Source organism: Hesperophylax consimilis, chromosome 8, assembly GCF_061612785.1.
Source record: "Hesperophylax consimilis isolate HC1 chromosome 8, BYU_Hcon_1.0, whole genome shotgun sequence".
Taxonomy (NCBI): Eukaryota; Metazoa; Arthropoda; class Insecta; order Trichoptera; family Limnephilidae; genus Hesperophylax; species Hesperophylax consimilis.
The window spans coordinates 27,864,007-27,883,917 of NC_142843.1; the positions used below are offsets into that span (position 1 = coordinate 27,864,007).

At 34.5% G+C, this 19,911-nt stretch overlaps 1 protein-coding gene across 4 annotated transcripts in view; it reads right to left on the reverse strand.

Annotated features, from left to right (window-relative positions):
- The window catches only part of osp (myosin phosphatase Rho interacting protein outspread), a 394,176-nt gene that overhangs the window by 317,011 nt on the left and 57,254 nt on the right, over positions 1 to 19,911 (reverse strand). The window lies entirely within an intron of this gene.

The following is a 19,911-nucleotide window of genomic DNA, read 5'->3' on the forward strand; positions in this document are numbered from 1 at the left end:
TGATCAAGCTGTATTGCCTTATAAAATCAGATATTAAAAGTAACAGATTGCCTAAGGTTACATCCCAACAAATCCAGCGAGACGGAATAAAGAATAATCCATATAGAGAATAATTATGTGACATCTGACTCCGTGAGAGAAGTAAGGTTAAAAAAAATACAGAACGACGCAACAATTAGCTCCAATCGTATGGTATCACGAGTTATGTGTGTAATATTATAGACATCAATCTGTCAATCGCATCGAGAAGGTTATTTGAGCGGAACGGTTGTATTGGCCCTTCACCCAGTCTACAGTACCCAATGCCCGGGTAGATAGATAGAATCTACACATCTGATGTGGCACAGTTCTGGCTCAGGTATACGATGTTTGCAGAGAGTCAGGTGTATAGGCCTAAGCCCATTGTGGCCCGTTATGACAGCTGGAAATAATCAATTATTTCACTACGCACACCGTTGGCTAAATATTACACGTGGATAATGCTTACAAAGAATTCAATGCCCCAGTAAATATACAAATGGACGGAACACTTTTGTTTGAGGATTAAATTACACACGTGCCGGCCTAAACATTACACAAAACACCCGAAATTCATCATGTCGAAGAACGAAAAGATAAACAGGGTGTCCGGGGTAAAGTGCACTAATTTCGGGATGTGATTTTACATGATGGTGCAAGTAAAAAAGATGAATAACTTTTAGTGGTAATTATTTACCTACGACCAAAAAGTTGTTGTTTATTGTCATTAGGATGAATCAAATGATTGTTAATTTTTAAATGCGTGTTAAAAACGGTAGTCGTAGGTAAATATTTACCATTATTATTTCGCTTTGTTGCCAAATCTACCGACCCGCTTCAGTCAGTGTTGCATTTAAATGCTACGAGTTTCAATAAGCAATGTTTGACTTTAAAAACTTTTACAGTCAAAACTTGTTAATTTATTGTGTCTTTATCTAGTGTGTATTTATTGACACTTACTTAAAATAACATTTTTATTCAGTGCGTGTTTTCTCCTAAAATACTTTCTTTTAACAATGTGTTTATTTGGCTTTAGGCTTACGAGTACTTAACTGTTAAAACTGTGTTCCTTTTGTGCGTAATTTTGTTATTTAATTACTATGACAATACCAAGCTTTGAAGAACGAAGAACGGGCAGAAATTCATGATGTTTACGGGCTACGCACAATATGCGCATGATGGAAAAGTACGCGCTGCACGACGGGAATAAAACGTGTACCTAAATGTTGTTGATTTGGTGCAGTTTTTTTTTATTCGGTTTAAAACATACGAATTTGTAGCACATTGTAAATGTCAAACATTCGATCTTATGTTATTGTTTACATGCGGTTTCCGTGGATACGGGCCAGTCACAAATGTGTAACGTTACCACACTCATTATCGCCTAGCTCATAGCGAATTTATCTTGTTAAGTTGGTACTTCACACTAACGATTTTTAATAGGTGTGTCTTTTTGTATGGAAAAAAAGTCTGAATTTTCGGAAAAAAAATTATATCTTTTTTACACCTACAGTCATGTAGAATCACCTCCAGAAGTAAGTGCACTTTATCCCCGGAGATCATGTATAGTATTATTACCGCATAGAATGTGTTTAATATGAGGCATGGTTTAATGACGTGCAAAAATATCATAAATATCGGGATTATTTTGATGTAAAACTGCTATTAATCTGAATTACCGGAATAATAATATGCGAAACGTAGCGAGAAGTCCAGTTTATGCGACAGAAGCATAGAGAATTATTATTAAAGTCAAGTGTGACCGCCATCTGAAATTATTACTCGCCTACCAATAAAATAGTGGAAACGTGGGAAAGCTCATCTCGCCGTTCTGCACTGGAATCCAAGCCGAGGCGCACTTCTGCGAAGCTTTACGGCAAACTTAACATTAATTTAATTGATGCTGACGTGTAAGATCTGTTCCGACATGGTTCCGACCGTACCGCGGTACTTAGGCCGGATTTGCCGCGGTTGTGCGGATTTCCACCGCATTTTCCGAATCCCAACGAGCGTAGTTCTCCCCTACTACGCGCTGCATCGCGTCGTTATTAGGAACACGACAAGGCAACATACGAAAGCGCGCACGGAATGACCTTCTTGTATATTTTTATAAGAACTAGTAGTAAATGTTTGTTAATAAATGTTAGTTGCTTTGGGAAAGTAGTAGCACCGATGAAATCCGCGCTTATATTTAGCGCTGCAAAACTATCCAGGAGTTAAGTACCTACTTATCCGTCGCATCTCGTCTTTTATTTTTTAAGTACTAACATGATAACTCAGAATCAATCTGTTCTATTACATTTGAATGGTATTTTATTGAGGAAGTGAATACTTAAATTCATCAAAGAACCATTGCTGTGGGAAATCGTAAATACAGGATTTTATACTTAATATGTTTTATAGCATCAATAAACATAATAGCTGGCAAATCAGAAGGCTGACGCGTACGCTATTTAGCGGTTCCATAATAATTCAGCACAGTGATATTTAAAAGGTGATATAAAGTCATAAAAAGCCATGGATAAATAGAACTATAAACCTAACCTACGTAACCTACTTAACCCAGTTTTTTTCATCACTTTTCATGACTTTTTTTTTTAAGTGTATTAAATTGTCATTTTGCTGAGTTATTGAAAATTATCAAACATACTAAACTCCGTTGTAGTTGTATCGGTGCATGCGTGAAGTAATGTGATATATACCTGCGTAGTACGCAAAATTATACGCGTTCAACTATATTTAATTTTTCAAAATTGGGACTGATTACTATAAATTAATGTAAACAACACAATCAAAAACGTAGGTACCAAAATGAATCTATTTTTTAATAATAATTCTATATTTTAAATGTTTTCTTTACATTTTTGACAAATATCGTTATTATTCACAACTAAATAAAAATAAATTTCTGACGTCTCTCTAATTTGTTAACACAAATATATAAATACCAGTGAACCAGGGAATACTTCGCTATTGCTAATGTCTTTATCAGGCGTCTCTGACTTCTTCCACCATTCGCTACTGTATACCACAATGTTACGGTTAAAAAAACTACATTACGCCGACTGGACGTGCCCGACCTATTCTATAATATCAAACCCCTCCCTAAAAGCACTCATGGCACTGATAAGAAACAAAATTAGAAATTTTAAGCGATATCGGTCGACTACTTTTCAAAAATAATCAGGCTGAATTTTTCTATTTATTAAGATTTATTTTTGAAAGGCAAACGATCCTGAGGCAAATATTTTCAGCTAATCCTACAATTATAATAATACCCCGATTTTTCACGGGTCTGCGCTAGTAAGAAAATAATTGTCGAAATAATAAAAAAAAAATCAAATAAAACAACAGAACCAATGGCAATATCAATAAAATTTGCCTTTTAGATATTCAAACGCAAGAAATTTCCATTACTTGACCAATTAACACGATACACGCATTAGATAAGCATCTATTTCTTTTCATCTGTAAGATATTCCATCTACCCGTGAAATACAAAATTGTGTTTTCAAGACCTGATTAAATGTTAACGTCAGACGATAACAAGAGTACGGTAGATAAATGAGATGAGTTCGACGCCAGAAGAGCAGAAACAGTATTATTTGATTGACGGGTCAGCGAGTTCTATGAGGGGTCGCAAAAGCTCAACCCCATTAATTGCGCACGCGCTGAGAGGAAGCGAGACGCGGAAAACGCCGGCATTTAGTGGCTGTTGAACATAAATTGAAGAACAATGGCGACATTAAGATCACGCCGGCCGCCCACCGCCCCCTGACTGCCCCTTGGCCGTGGGCGGAAATTGAGGAACCGAAAGCAGAAAGCACATTCCGTTATTATAAAGTTGACCGCAGAGTAATAATATGTTTGCTTTCGTTAGCTCCAAAGGGCCGTTTGTTTTGTTCTAACCAACCTAACAACCTTATCTCTTCCTTTGTGATAAACGTTTAACGGGTTATTATTATAATGCCTGGTATCTCTCAGAATTTCGATGTTTGAAGATGGTTGTAGTTTGTTGGAGTTGGACGTTGTATATCTGGCTTCAGGCAACTGCTAGAGGAAATGACCAGAGTTGGCAGGGTTTATGTAATCATCAAAACCTTGTTAGTCGCTAAAACTACACCACGATGCGTAATAATTGATCTATAAATTGCGTGTACACGATAAAATATATATTTAAATATTTATTAAAATATATAATATATTTTCTAAAATATTTACAGCACTGCATAATACAGTTATGATCAAACTGCCCTGACGAGGGTACGGTTGTGCCGAAACCATGTGGCGTGTTGTTATACAATAAAGTGATGTAAACACAAAATAAAAGCAGAGTGCGGTTTGTTTGTTACTTGGACAGTTACATTCAACCGCATTTCGATAAACGTTACTAAAACAAGTGTCAATATAAACCGTAAACAAAGCAAAGCTGCAACCTGTGCTCAAGAATACAGTTTGAAAGAGATAAAGAAAATTGGAGAACAATTGATCAAATTGATAGATCCATCAGAATTGAGAATCCCGCTCCTTGTGGATTATCGCATAGCGGTACAGAGCGACAAGGGCGGTACCCAGTACCATCTGCAATAATCGATGCTGCAGAAGACCGTTGCTGGACCACGGTATGATGATCGGATCGAAGATTAACCCTGCGGATTAACAGTTTTGATTTAACGTTGAGGTAGGTCCCGCAGTAATTGCTCGTGATAATTTGAACCACCGAAGCAGAACTGACAAGTAGGTAACGGTAATATTTGTACCCCAAAACAATGGTATTTTTTGTTGTCGTTATAATCGTGACTTTTGGATGTTTATCTCTTTCGAGTTATGGCATTTACTTTCAAATATTCTCCTTGCAAAACGATCTTTACAATAATCAATAAATTGCGATACTAATGTTTCCGATCTTCTCGTACCTACCAGATACCTACGAAAAACTATAAACAGAAATTTAATCGAATAGTCGGTAGTCCAGCTGAAAACGATATACGACCCAAAAAATAATGCTGCTTAAAAATATCCTTCTTTCGAAGGAAGATAGTAGAGATAAGAGTACAGTCGTACAGCGGGATAGTACACCGCCCGACCTTGTAGTCACGCTAATGGTCGTCCTTGGACCTGCGACAACGGGATATTTCGGGCGCAGTATCTTCATTATCCCCCTACTCGCCGCTATGGACTCGGTGAGAGCGAATGACACTCGATCCTTTCTCGTTTCCTTTTAAAACCCATTCTACTCCTTTCTCTCTCGAAGCCAACTTTCGGGGAATGAGCGCCGAGCGGAATTCTCGCGGGGAGATTCGTATCGGATTCCGCAAGGTGAAGAAAAGAGGCCATTAAATTGCGACATATCGGACTCCGGCTGGGAAAAACAATATTCATTTTAATGATCGCGGACACCATACAACAAGACAACCGAAGGACTTTTGTTGCTTTGTTGGTAGGCTCGCACGGATTGTCCGCAAATAGGCGTAGCTGGAAATCCACATACTATCAACATTTTCTATCGTTCACTATCAAAACAGATAAATAACCACAATTAACGTACCAGCCAGCAGCGAAAGTGCAGAATGTGACATTCGGGTAAGGCTTAATATCAAAAAGTGCCATCTGCAAATTCTTCCAGTATTGCAATATGTACACGGAGAAAATTATCCTGCAGTCCCGCTTTTAACAGGAAAACGAATAATTTGTTTAGATTTTTATTATAAATTAACACTATTTCATATCAGTTTTCTCCGTCCATTAGAACGCGGTTTAGAGGTTATAGGTATTTTGTGTTTAATTTCGAAAATATCGAACGCGTAAAAATAGCAATTGCATAAAGCTATAATTTATATATGGAGATGACAAATACAACTGTAGAAATAAATGTAAAATACAAGCTTAATAAATGGTGCAAATAAAAGGAAAACCTGTCCATATAAAGATACGGCCAATTCAATTGGTATCGAGTTTAAACTCTGCTACAAAGTTGCAAACGAGTTGCGGTGCGATGTAAAGTTTAATAATATGTATAAATTCAGATAAGAGTCCCCCATAGTCATCGTCACAAGACAGTTGATACAATGCTGCAAGATATCTCAGGATAATGAAGTAGTGATTCCATGTGGAATATCAGTGAGTGTCGATATTGGGCAAGCTTTTATAAACATTCAAATTTAATCAGAATTTTTACAGGCAGCACGCTGTTATTTTTGTTATTGAGGCCATCACGTCTGGAGAAGAATGGTGCAAATTTTGAACATCACCAATGATTCTGTAATGCAGGTCTAAACATCGCGGGTAGTCCGAGGGCCATTAGCGGTTATGAGCCGGAACGGGCTCAACAATATATCACGGAATTACAGGAAAATTGCATTGTGCTCCCCAGAGGAAGCCAGCAATTTTCGACAAAGGACGGTTTATCTGGTTTTACCGTTGCCTATTACTATCAACTATCACGGCAGGCACAGATCAAGATTATCATGAATTTATATTGCATCCTCAACTCAATCTATTGATTAAACGTAACTTTATTATGATGAATCCTTTATTGTTGTAAATAGTACAAATTGAGTTATAAAGATGGGAAACTATTTAGGGCCTTACTAATAAACGTGTTTTAAATTTTACAAAACTGATTAACAACCATTAATGTACCGTAAATGGTTGTTTTAATTATGTAAAATTTAAAGCACATTTATTAGTAGGAAGTAAGTGTTTAGCACATTACCCTCCTTGAACGGACGATCGTGAAGGTTGGTATGCACTTGAAAGCAAAAAAAAGACCAGTGGATCAACTCGCTTTCACTGCTTTAAATCGATTTCTGCAAACTAGCTTTGCGTCATAAGTTAATAAATTATTTCTATAATTATTTTACGTATATATTGCTGCTAGTTCTATTAATCTAACACGTTTTACAATCTAGCATTTCTAGAAACTAGCAGGACACATGTGGAATGAAAATGAATCTGGTTTAGCATATATTGTAAATAATAATAATAAATTTATGTAAATTTAAGCATTAAATAGAAAATGCTTATATCGAACATCAGACTTCCAAATGAAGCAAGATCATTCAGGAGGTAAAGACCTCCTTTTACCACTCCTATTTTCCTTGTGATAAACACGATAGTTTGAGCTTATTTTCTCGTTAAAAATTACAGTCCATTCATCGAGCACCAATCGATCGATACGCAACAGCGTTAAAATGAAAACATTTAGAGAAGTAGCTAGCCGGAAAGCTCTAATCAGAAAGTATTACACGAGCGCGTACGGGAGCACTACCACAATAACCTCCGGGAGCCGTTGCACCGGCACCATCCCGTCCCGTCCCAATACAGGCGGATTAGTCCCGGTCACTCAGCCAGAATGGGAGCCGCGAGGCCCACAAAGGTTCCATCTCCCCGTGTACGTGACGCGAGGGCACGCAGCCCGTAATGATGAAACGATGACGGGGACTCTTTTCATTCAACTCTTTATTTTCTCACTCACGACCGAAATGACGAAAAATGGAAAAAACGATCGAAATTTGTTCACGAGATATTCGCTACCAATGTTTTATGAATTTACATACGTAAAATAATAAATAAAAAATTAATAACGGAAAAAAAATCAAAATAACTTCTGAAAATGAATTATCTGTAAAGTTACTATAATATATTTTTATGAATTAAGTATAAAATGATGTATAAGTATAAAATGAAACATTGTTAAAGCAAAAAATGATAATTTTAATATAAATATACAGGGTGTCCGGAAACTCGTAGTACAAGCGGGAAACTAGTGAATCTACATCACATTTGGAGTCGATTTTGTAGTATGTTTTTTTTTTTTATTTGAGCTTTCGTTATCGAGTAAATCGAGTTTGAAGTTGATTTTTTTTTTTTTTTTTTTAATCAAATTCTTATAAATTATTACTGAAGATCAAAGTACCCAACTAATTAAAACTATTTGAAAGTAAAACAAATGAAGAAACTCGGATTTGAAGCATTATTTTGAAATCACCCTTCATTTAACCCGGTGTAATCATAAAATATTTCTGCTCTGCAGGGTTAAAACATCTGTTATTCAACCCTAAACACCAGAAAAACTTTAACCCTAAAATAGCCGAAAAATATATATTTTTTTTTTTTTTGAAAATGCTCAAATCAAAAAACTTTATGTTTTTTTGGGTTCCCCATGTGGTGTAGATTCTCCAGTTTCCCGCTTGTACTACGAGTTTCCGGACACCGTGTATATATATGTGTTTTTTGAATTGCTGTAGACGAATAATATCTTTACAATTTGGGAGGCGGGTATGGGTACCGCCGCTCCAGGAACCATTTATTGGATAGTCAACACCTCTGCCATTGGTCACCCCGAGTGGTAGGGTAGGGCGGGGCTAGTTGAACATGATTTTGCTAATTTGACCCCAGAGTCAAAACACTTATAGATATTTTTGTTTTTTCAATTTATTAAGATAACTTCATTATCTGGCTTTATAATGTTATTCATGAAATGATATAATACGTTGACCTTATGCAAGATATTTTAATTTTCACGCAGAAAGAGAAATGGTTCAACTTGCCTTATAGGTGGGGCTAGTTGAACCACCCCACGGGGCTTGTTGAACAATATAGTGTCATATATGTATTATCATTCACACTCATGGTTTAATGAAACAAATTAAGTTATTTAAGTAAATTTATTGAAATAATGAAAAAATACAGAATTAGGTAACGATTATTTTATTTAAAAAAAAACGAGAATAATAAAAACAGGTAAGTTTTCTTAGAATTATTTAATCGTTAAAATCGGCAAATAAACATTGGAATAGTTCCAGATGTGCACTTTTGGCGTGCCCAGAGACAGTTTAGACAGGTGTGACAACGAACCCACTCTTCTCCTGGAAAGCTCTCTGAATAAATCTTATCACAAATTAGGCAAGCATATTTTTCATAATTGTCGGATGATGAGTCTGACAATAGGAAGACTTATTTCGTAATTGCCTTATTTTTTGTCTTATGTGTTCCTGTATTTTGCTTCTTAGATTGCTCTTGTGCAAGAGAATCCTTTTAGGAGTGTCTGTTAAAATAGCTGCTCTTCTTTTCTTCCTTGCTGTTTTCTAGGCCCTGCCTTTGGAAATGGTTTAACAGTCTCGGGTGAAAAGTAAACGCCATTTCTAAATGTAGATGCTACAGTGTTGTTGTTGATATTGGGAGAAACATTATCTTTTCGTGTTGTCGGTAAACCGTGTAAGCATCTAGAAAGTTGAAAAAAATCGTTATTATTGATGTGTTGACGAGTGAAATAAATACACCACGTATAAAATTACAGTAAGGAATCTGAATGGGGCAAGGTGAACCAAATGGTTCAATTAGCCCCACCCATGTTTTATTACAAATTTCATCGGATAACTCATATACCACTAAATGTATTACAATTTAACAATTGACAAGATAAAGTTAAGTAAACACCAATTTCAAATTGACTTACCTTGACTTGGTACCTTTTTCCTTGATATCTATTTTCAAAAAAGCAGTCGATCGTCTTTTTTTACTTTTCGAGCAAAAAATCCGCACAAAATCCCCGGACACACGCTACGGATGCCATGTGCCTACTGAATGCTTGGTGGCGCGGTCCCTACACTTGTAGCTTGCTAGAACATGTTCAGCATTCTTCGTAAGTCTTTCGGCTCCGAAGATATTGGCGTGGCCCAACTAGACCCTTGATTCAACTAGCCCCGCCCAACCCTACACTACGTTTGGTGACATTCGGGTAAGGCTTAATATCAAAAAGTGCCATCTGCAAATTCTTCCAGTATTGCATTATGTACACGGAGAAAAATTATCCTGCAGTCACGTTTTTAAAAGGAAAATGAATAATTTGATCAGATTTTTTAATAAATTAAAAGTATTTCATATCAGTTTTCTCCGTCTATTAGAACGCGGTTTAGAGGTTATCGGTATTTTGTGTTTAATTTCGAAAATATCGAACGCGTAAAAATATCAATTGCATAAAGCTATACAGTATCTATAGATATGACAAATACAGCCGTAGTAAAGTACAGGCTTAATGACATTAATGTTGCAAATAAAAGGAAAACCTCTCCATATAAAGATACGGCCAATTGGTATCGAGTGTAAACTCTGCTACAAAGTTGCAAACGAGTTGCGGTGCGATGTAAAAGTTAATAACATGTATATTGAATTCAGATCAGAGTCACAAGACAGTTGATACAATGTTGCAAGATAGCTCAGGATAATAAAGTAGTGATTCCATGTGGAATACCAGTGAGTGTCGATATTGGGCAAGCTTTTATAAACATTTTTTTTTTATTTTTTTTATTTGGTACATTATTTTGTTACAATTTATGTTTTCCAGTAATGTAGGCCTCACTGGGTGGCTTGCCCGTGCTGAGGCCTTCATTTTATAATATGAAAATCTTATCTACATATTACATTTAGAGAGAAGATAGTAAATTTGAAAAGAAAATAATAAATTTAAAATTTAAATAAAAATACATAATAATACATTTAAAATTAAAAAAATAATACAATGAAAATAATCTTGTGTGTTTGTGAGTGATGTGTGTTTATGTTGGTTTTGTGTGTTACGTGTAGGTTTTATTTTTATTTTATGCTATGACATTTTGGTAATGTTGTCTTTTTTGTTGTTTAATCCATTTTGTAATTTTGTGTGTGAATTTATTTTTATTTTCCTCAATTTTTATTTCAATTTTTATTTTCAATTTTTAGACTGTTGAAAGCTTTTATAGCATGGTATTGGTAGAGTCTTTGTCCAAATGTTGAATTCAAATTCAAATTTAATCAGAATTTTTACAGGCAACACGCTGTTATTTTTGTTATTGAGAAACATTTTAAAAGCAAAAAATGATAATTTTAATATATATATATATATATATATATATATATATATATGTGTTTTTTGAATTGCTGTAGACGAATAATATCTTTACAATTTGGGAGGCGGGTATGGGTACCGCCGCTCCAGGAACCATTTATTGGATAGTCAACACCTCTGCCATTGGTCACCCCGAGTGGTACACTACGTTTGGTGACTTAGCAGAGGTGCCCGGATTCATGGGGTGAAGTTTGTTCAGGTCTTGGTGGTGGATGTCTCTGCCCATCTACTACATGGCGGGCCGGATCCTGGACACACCAAGACCCAGATTCCTGACCACCACTCATACCTGTATTCCAGAACTTTCTATCCTTCCTTTTCTTAAAAGATCCTGCACACATCATCCCCAAAGGCGACAAATTTCTTGAGGGAAATTATTTTCCTAAAGGCTTCTGGTGTAGAGTTAATGTAAAACAAATAAAATAAAAAAAATATTCTGATGGTTTGTCTATATGAAAAACAATCCTAAACCAAAGCAGAAAATCGAACACTCAAACGGTGTGCTATGGTGTCACGAAATTCGCATAATTTTTTTGTCTGGAAATTATTTGTTAACCAAACTATTTTCAGCTGCAACATCGTTATATTAAGAACAATGAAGTTTTGAAAAGTGTATTTAATTATTAAAAAACATAAAAGATAGGACTATAATAACATTTGGTTAATTTATATAGCGCCGTTTTCGTGAGAAATCACCTGGGCTCAAGGGCTCAATATTGTCCAAACTTTTTAATAATTATTGTAACTATATTTGAAGAAAAAGGAACAAAAAGGTAGTCAATAGATATAAATTTGACCACGTTTGGTTTACAATAAAAAGCTCTCTCTAGCATTGTCCATCTCAGGACGAATCTTTAATTCGAAATTTGAATACAATAAGAGCTTTTTTGTAAACACAGAAAACAAACACGGAAAACATGAATACAAATTTAAACGAATTCAAAATTTCGAACAGTTGAACTGAATCATATCAAATATAAACCAATATAACAACACACAAGCCCTGCTTATTTATGGGGGTACATCAAATACTTATATTATGTAATTAATAACTGTACTATATTCAATATTGTGTAATGTTATTCATGTATCTTTTTTAATAATAAAAAATAAAAATAAATAAAAAGAATTATGTTTTTTCTAGAATTTGATTAATTATTTATGAATAGTAATTTCATTTGTTTGTCTTTGCTTGCGTAATTCGAAGAACGCATAGGGATTTCAAGGAATTTTGATGATTGTTTACGACTAAAATTCATAAAAATTACGTCGAATTCTAATGACAGTGACCAATTGATGATGTGTAATTACATTGTAATCATTTTCAAATTGGCTTTAATATCATGTTTTATCAATTAGAAATTGTTCGACGAAACTCTTGAAAATTACTAAAGAATAGATACTTAAACACGTGGTCGAAAGCGATTATTTTTTGATGGAATTACAAGGATTCCCCTCTAATATGACTATTTACTTACTAATTATTTTAGGAAATAGTTCATATTGTCAATTGCATCGTCACAAAGGCACAGCTGTGTCGAAAATGGTTGGCGAAAACGGGTGATGTAGAGAAAGTTGCTGATTTTTAAAATATTTAGTATTACAATGTATAATTACATATAATAGAATCGTAATATATTATAATAGATACGATGCGATATGTTTCATACTTATAATGGTCCATGGCCCATATCCCTTGGATTATTGGATTTTAACATAATAACAGACTATTCTTTTTGAAGTTAAAGGGTCACGTGGGATAAAGCTAATTAAATAAATACTCAAAATAAAACCAGTGCAACATAAAAACCTAACAAGTACCTTTTTGATATTGACAATTCGTGGTAAAATTTCATTATAAGAATATGTACATAGAAACCATTTTAAACTTTTTTTATTTTTGACAGGTAAAGGTCAGAAATTAAAAGAAAAGTTTTAAATTGTTTTTATATGTTAACATAAAGGTTGTTATACCTACGAAGTAAATCATCAGATACATATGATTTTCACTTGAATTCCGGAAACTGCTGCGAGCACCAGGAATGCATAACTTCCCAGGGTAAGAGCAATAAGAAGAGGTACGGGCGAGCGTGAACCGTAAACAAGTACACTAGTACAGGCCGAGAGACTGTTTCCTGGCCCGAGCCATACGTAACAGGTTGCGTTTATCCAAAATAACCCGGAATGCGGTCCTTCCACATAACGGATTGGCTCCACAACATTGTATACAGAGTACACTTGTCCATGTCCATAATGTCCAATGTCCAGCCGATCCGCGTTCGTCTGTTATTTATGGTTTTTTGGAATATCGGCGATAAAAGGGTGCAGATAATTAATTAAAAAAATATATCAATTTTTGAAATTTCATCGTAATATAATAACGGTTAAAAACATATAACTAGGGTTCCACACATTTTTTCAAGACTATATCGGTATCACCAGTCATTTTAGGACTGTCACAGTCATTTTAGGACTGAGAGACAAATCTAAATATGTCCGTAGAAAGGCGAAATAAGGCGGTTCAATCTAAATAAGTGAAACATGTATATTTTTTCGAAAAATCTAAAAGGTAATCTAGTTCTTAAAATGGTATTTGTTTTTACGACGTCTTCAAAATTAAGAAATATATAGTACATTTAGGATGGGTTGTTTCAGAGAATTTGAACAATTCATCAAATTTCAAAGTTGATTTTCAAGTTTTGTTATTATTTCAGTTTTGTGAAACAACTGGCCAATAATTATATAATAACAGAAATTGAATAGAACCTTCACAGATGTGTAAAAACAGTTTATTTCGGGTAGCCCCCGGGTAGGAAGAAATCAAACGGCCATTTCAAAAGCACCGGTGTTTTCTGGATCAAACCATGGTAACGACTGAAAACGGCACGACCCTCCTGACACAATGAGACCCCTCCCAGGTTCCTTCCCCCATCACACGGGATGTACTTGAAAATCAAATTCGAATTTTGATGAATTGTTAAAATACCTTGGAAATTCGATCAGGAATTTCAAGTTTCTGATAAACAACCCTCTTTGGCTGTATGAACAAAGTATGTATATTTCCACGAACTCTTTTATGGCTGTTAAATATGTCAGTTTCTATTAGCAATGTTATTTATATACGCGGTGTTTATCAATCAAATAAAATATTCAACACGTTTATTAGTAAGGCTGATTTTGATGTTTTAATAATATATAGTAATGGTCCAACACAAAGTTGCCAATTTACAAAACGAATCATCCGATCGATTTCATATAAACACACAACATAAAATACTATTCATATGAGCTCTGGTGAATTTATCGTGGTTCCGAGTGAATGGTTTTTTTCTAAAACCGATTGGTGTGTTCATATGTATATAGTCATATACATAAAGACAGAGAGTTTCATTCACTAATGTTTTATCACTAGGTTATTAATATCCAAAATATTACCATAACAAATTCCTTATTGTTATAAACATATTACTTAATGCCCGTTTTATTATCTTATTATCTATCAGTTTCAATCATTTATGTTTCATCGCAGCATTTATCAGTGCTAATTTTACAGAATTTTTATTTTATTTTATTTTTAATCTTCATCCCATCTGCATATATTAACATCTAGATAGGTATTTAAATATATCGATAACAGAAGTTCGTAAAACAAATAGAATTATTGTCATCGTGTTAATCAATCTATGAAATGTAAATTAACGTGGTGTCTATTTGTATTATATCACGTATCTCTTGATTGATAAAATATTCAAAACTAATTATTTTCTAAAAAATAACAGCAAAAACAAGATTCTATAAAAACAATTAAAATCTCTGATGGGATAATTTCTTATAAGGTCCGGTTTTTTACGGTTAAGAAGTTATTTGACCTCTTTTGTTCAGGATATAGCACCTACCCGTGAAAATGGGGCTGCGAAATATAATAATAAAATACATATAATATTATCATCAAGATCAGTCATTTGACGTGATGGTTTCCATATGCTATATTTACATTTGAAGGAACAGAATGAAAAAGGGCACGAAACAAAGATTTGCTCAAACGTCGCATAAAGTTGCCACGAGTGCCCAAAAGCTCAATATCTTCATAATAAAAGCACTTTAGCTGAGTAATAACATATCAATAGCAATTTACAAAGATGGAAATAAAACTACTGAGCTTCAAATTTCATTTATAGGTTCATAACTACTCACTTACACGTATATACGGTTTTAAAAACAATATTATGTAAATAAGTTCTGCATCCGACAAAATTTGAAATAGTAGATATTTATAATTATTCTGGTAAAAAAAATAATAAATAAATTCTCGCGAAATTCTGTTTTATATTGAGGCCTGAAGTGTTAATGACCATGAAAATGAAGACACAAAAAACTTCGTAAACAAAAAGGCAACGACTATTTGAAAAAACAATTGTCAGTTTGGAACAAAATGTCAGTTGAACAAGGTTCAAATGAAAGTTAGAACCTTGTCAAAATAAATTAAAATTAAAAGTGTCTGATGTTAGAACTTTGAAACATTACTAAATTCGTTAATACTCAACAGAATGACTTCAAAATTATTTTGGAAGTAGATATTGGCTAAAGAAACGGTTTCCCATTCAAGGGTCATTTTGGTCCACAATGTCAGTTAGAACCTTGTCAAACCATTGTGACGATATATTATATAACTTTCCATTATTATGATTAATTTCTTACATTAATACTCATCTGTAAATTGCGTGATCACCAAAATATGTACAGGCCAGTATTATGATATTCGAATTAGGTACAGTGAGTAAGCATTATTAGTTGAGTTGGTAGTTAAATTATACAGCGCAATATAAACAGGGTATTCATTAATGCGCATTTCCTTAATTCTCGTTTGTAAATGGAATCATAATAGTATAATCTAGCCGCTAGCCACCCACGTGTCAGCATTATACAATAGGTATACATTCATCTTGTGGTGTGACAACTTCAAGTGCTAATCCACACCCTTCTCGACACTGCACTCTGCCGTACTCTTTGGACTAGAGGATGTTCTTATAAAATAAAGAGGGAATCGTAGTATTAATTAATATATATTTTCTAAATCATTACAAACACAAGTTTTTTCCCACAAGGGTTTATTAATAGATTGCAATGTCACAACATGATTTAAGAGTGATCACAGACCAGATAGAATTTGGAGCTAAACTTTAAACCCATCTTTTCAGAAAACGTTCACCTTTTCAGTCGGCGACATTGTAAATCTTAGATCATCCTAAGTAGAATTTCTAAGCTTATTAAGAGGAAGCTACAAGCCAAAAATGTGTACATTCTTGGTATACCTTATATTGTAGGTAATAGGCATTAAAATCGCTTGACAAACGGGGTCTAGAAACGTTCGAGTTCAAGCGTAAAACTGGTTTTTATTTATTTTGTAAATAATTTTATAAGAAAGCAAAAAATTTAATCAAGTGAAGCTGTCACAGATAATACTGTATTTTTTTAAGTTGTTTCCTTCACGCGTTCATACATTTCTACTGAAAAAAATTTTTTTTTTAGTAATTTACATTTATATTTTTTTACTGGGTAATTTTTTTTAAAATTTGTATTCTACTCAAGCATAACGATGGGTAAACTTTCAATCTATTTAAAGTGTATTTTTGGTATTCATAATGTACACCAATTCGTTACAAAGATTATTCAAAATAATGATTTAGCATTAAGCTTCGCCTTAAGAAGGCCTTTCATAAAAATTATTATTGTTATCATCACTCTGTCCTGGCACAAATTATTTACACCACAACATTCGTATACCTATCGTCCCATGCATAGGTACTCTTCTGTTATTGGGTTTTTGGACTTTGTCCTTCTCAAGTATGACGTAAGTTGTGATATGGTAGAATTAGCTCAGTGATCTGAGCACTTCCCGGCAAGGGGGAGGTCCTGGGTTCGATTCCTAGATAAGACTGAATCTATTATGTCTTTTCTGTTTAACATCTTTCGTTTGTGAGTCGTTAATATTGTCTTCAATGCAAAGAATCTATGTATAAAACGTAATAAACTGAGCATAGTGTTAAAAATCACACTTATATCACATCACTGAATATTTAATACGCTATACCATCTATTATTCGAAAAGAATATAACGTGGCAATATTACATGATATCTCGGTGGTAAAATCACAGGAAAAGGTTGAACAATAATAGTTGGTAGTAATACACACTTTCTTCTGAGAGTTTTTCCCATAGCGAATCACTCACAAAAAACGAGAATAGCACAGACAGTCTACACTCTACATCATGTAGATGAAAAGGTTGTAATTTCCGAGCATTTTGATGTTTACGTTTGAGATTGTGATTAATTACCCGTCACCGGTCGCCGTAGACCATTCTGTTAAATTACAGAACAGCAAAAGTTCCACTAAAAGTCGCAGTAGGTATCTCATTAAACGGTGTTCAAATTCATGAAATATTGATTAAAAATCAATCAAGACTCAAATTCTCGTAGCGCTGTGGGTTTATTTTGATACCTCCCACGTTGCTGGGTTATTATTAACTATATTGAAAGCTGCAGGATAGAAGTATATAATTAAACTTAAGTAATTAATGTTGTAATAAAAGGATTACTTTTGGTAATGTTATGTAAAACAGGAATATAAAATACATTATCTACAGGAATTCCCGCTCCACTGAAGGATCAAGACCACTTTAGTTAGTCTGGTCTACAGCTATTTCAATGGAGTGGCTTGGCTTATTTCCCATTGGGATTGTTTGGCGAGCGATATGTTGAAATGGGCCAAGCAATGATGCCCCTAGCATAGTCTGTCAGCCCCATAAAGAGCTCCATAATTTAAAACAGCACTAAAACAAAGTTTCTCGGTACGTGCGTGAAGGGATCATACTTTTTGTTTGTTTGCAAAATAATCGAGCTTACTTTTTGTGGTAGATAAGAAACATACCGGTACCCATTGTGACGGATTACGGTTTCAGCGCCAATCGAGCTTTATCTAATCGCTGGGACTTGGTAATTAATAGTAAAAAATACCTAAATAACAATGGAGCTACGGTACTACTACGGTCAAGGCTACGGGACGTATTGAAAATAAACACTCAATTCTCACACCGTTGTGTAATGTAAATATACGATAATCTAATTATATAAAAATAGTGTCTGTGAGTGTCAAATCTACAGTTTTATTCCAAGATTGGTGAAATTTTGTACGCTTAACCCTCAAAACAGGAGAAAGGTCAGTCTATATATTATTTCGAAAAACTGTGCGTAAAGCCCGGACAACACAGGGGACTTCAGCTAATGCCAAATAAAAGCCATTGATACCCAAGTACCTACGAATCTAAATCCGTTATCTATCAAAGTGATTATTACAGCGTCAGAGTTCAATGTCATGGCCGTTTTGGTTTTGAACACTTACCCAATTAATTCATAGTTTTCACACAAACGTGTCGCAAATCTTGAAACTTGTCACAGTGAATAGAGAACAAGAGACACACGGTACAAATATATTCGTGGTCTTTATTATATGTATATTTGCATTAGTATATTTATTTATCGCAGATAATGTATTATAAGTAAGACACGAGGTAAATAAAAATCCATTAAAACGTATAATGTAATAAAACATCGTGTTCCGCAATGGGCGGTTGAGTATGGCTTGTGATTGCAAGGGAAGGGGAACTTACCATGTATCAAGAGTAAACATGACGAATACTCCGTAAAGACAATACACTGACTAAAAAAATTCAGAGTTTTTTAATTTACTATTTTCTAGGTTATTATTATGAATGCAAAAAGATCAACACATCTCGTGATGAAGATAATTTAATCATCAAAAGAGTCGAGTCACATTCCCAAGCATTTATCAACGCATAGTAAGTGCTATGCCTGTAATAATTTAAACATAACAGTTATTTTTTATTATTGTCCTACAAGAGTGTCATTTAATTTAACAGTAAACCTGCAAGGCACGATGAATTCTAATAATGTGACTTACTTGCTCACCTATCTTATTTATTTCAAAAGCGTGGAATTAATCAATCAATTTTGAAAAGCGTTGGTCTAGATACCTCGCGAGCATAATGAGCTTTTATAACACTGACAGGGTCTATTCGATCACAGTGAAGATCCCATTTTGTTCGTCTCGCGATTCAGATGTAAGACAATGAAGTGATTGAAGCAAGAAAAGTCACCGTGGCACCGTAATAGATTTGCGTACGCTAATTTATAGCGACGTCTCGGGTTCGCTTCTCGTGCGGGGCAGAAATACCCATACATCACCGGCCATGCTTGTCAAGAACGGTGCATTTCAAAAGGTATAACATACATTAAATCTCAACCACATAATCAAAAGGCGCAAAAGATAAGCATCAGACTGAGATCGCAACATACGTAAAGTCTGCGAATTGTTGCGACGTGCCATGTTTATGATTCCACTGCACCGATTTTTAAGATTGATCCATCCTGAACTATACTGAAACTAATTTTGCGTCACTTGCGTTCAAATGTACCACGTTGAAGAAAGGAGCGATTTATCTCCAAGCAGTGTTGTAAGGGCGGTCGTAAAAAACGGACTCTCCAATTAAATTTGGCTTACTCAAGAGAATATTGTGGGTAAAACAAAGGCAGCGCGGTATGGGCGATGAGCGAGCGGTTAGCAGGCGGGTTGCATGCGTTGATTGCACTTCCTCGTTCGTTATTTTGTATGCAGTCCGCACAACGAGAATTATGTTCCCGAGGTTCAGAAACAGATTATTCATTAAGCCAAGTCATTATTGTCGTTCTTTGGGAACGCTGGAACAATGTTGTAACATTCAATGTGGGAAATAAACATCGAAGACGTTTACGTTACATGTGTTTCATAAATGAACAATGAAATTTTTAATAGGAAACTTAACAAAATACGCAAAATTCTTAAGTAGTCTTGTAATTAAATGACGAATGTCAAATGTATTGACATCATAATGTAGGTATACGTTTTTGATAATCCTTAAATAATAATAATAATAATAATTGGATGACT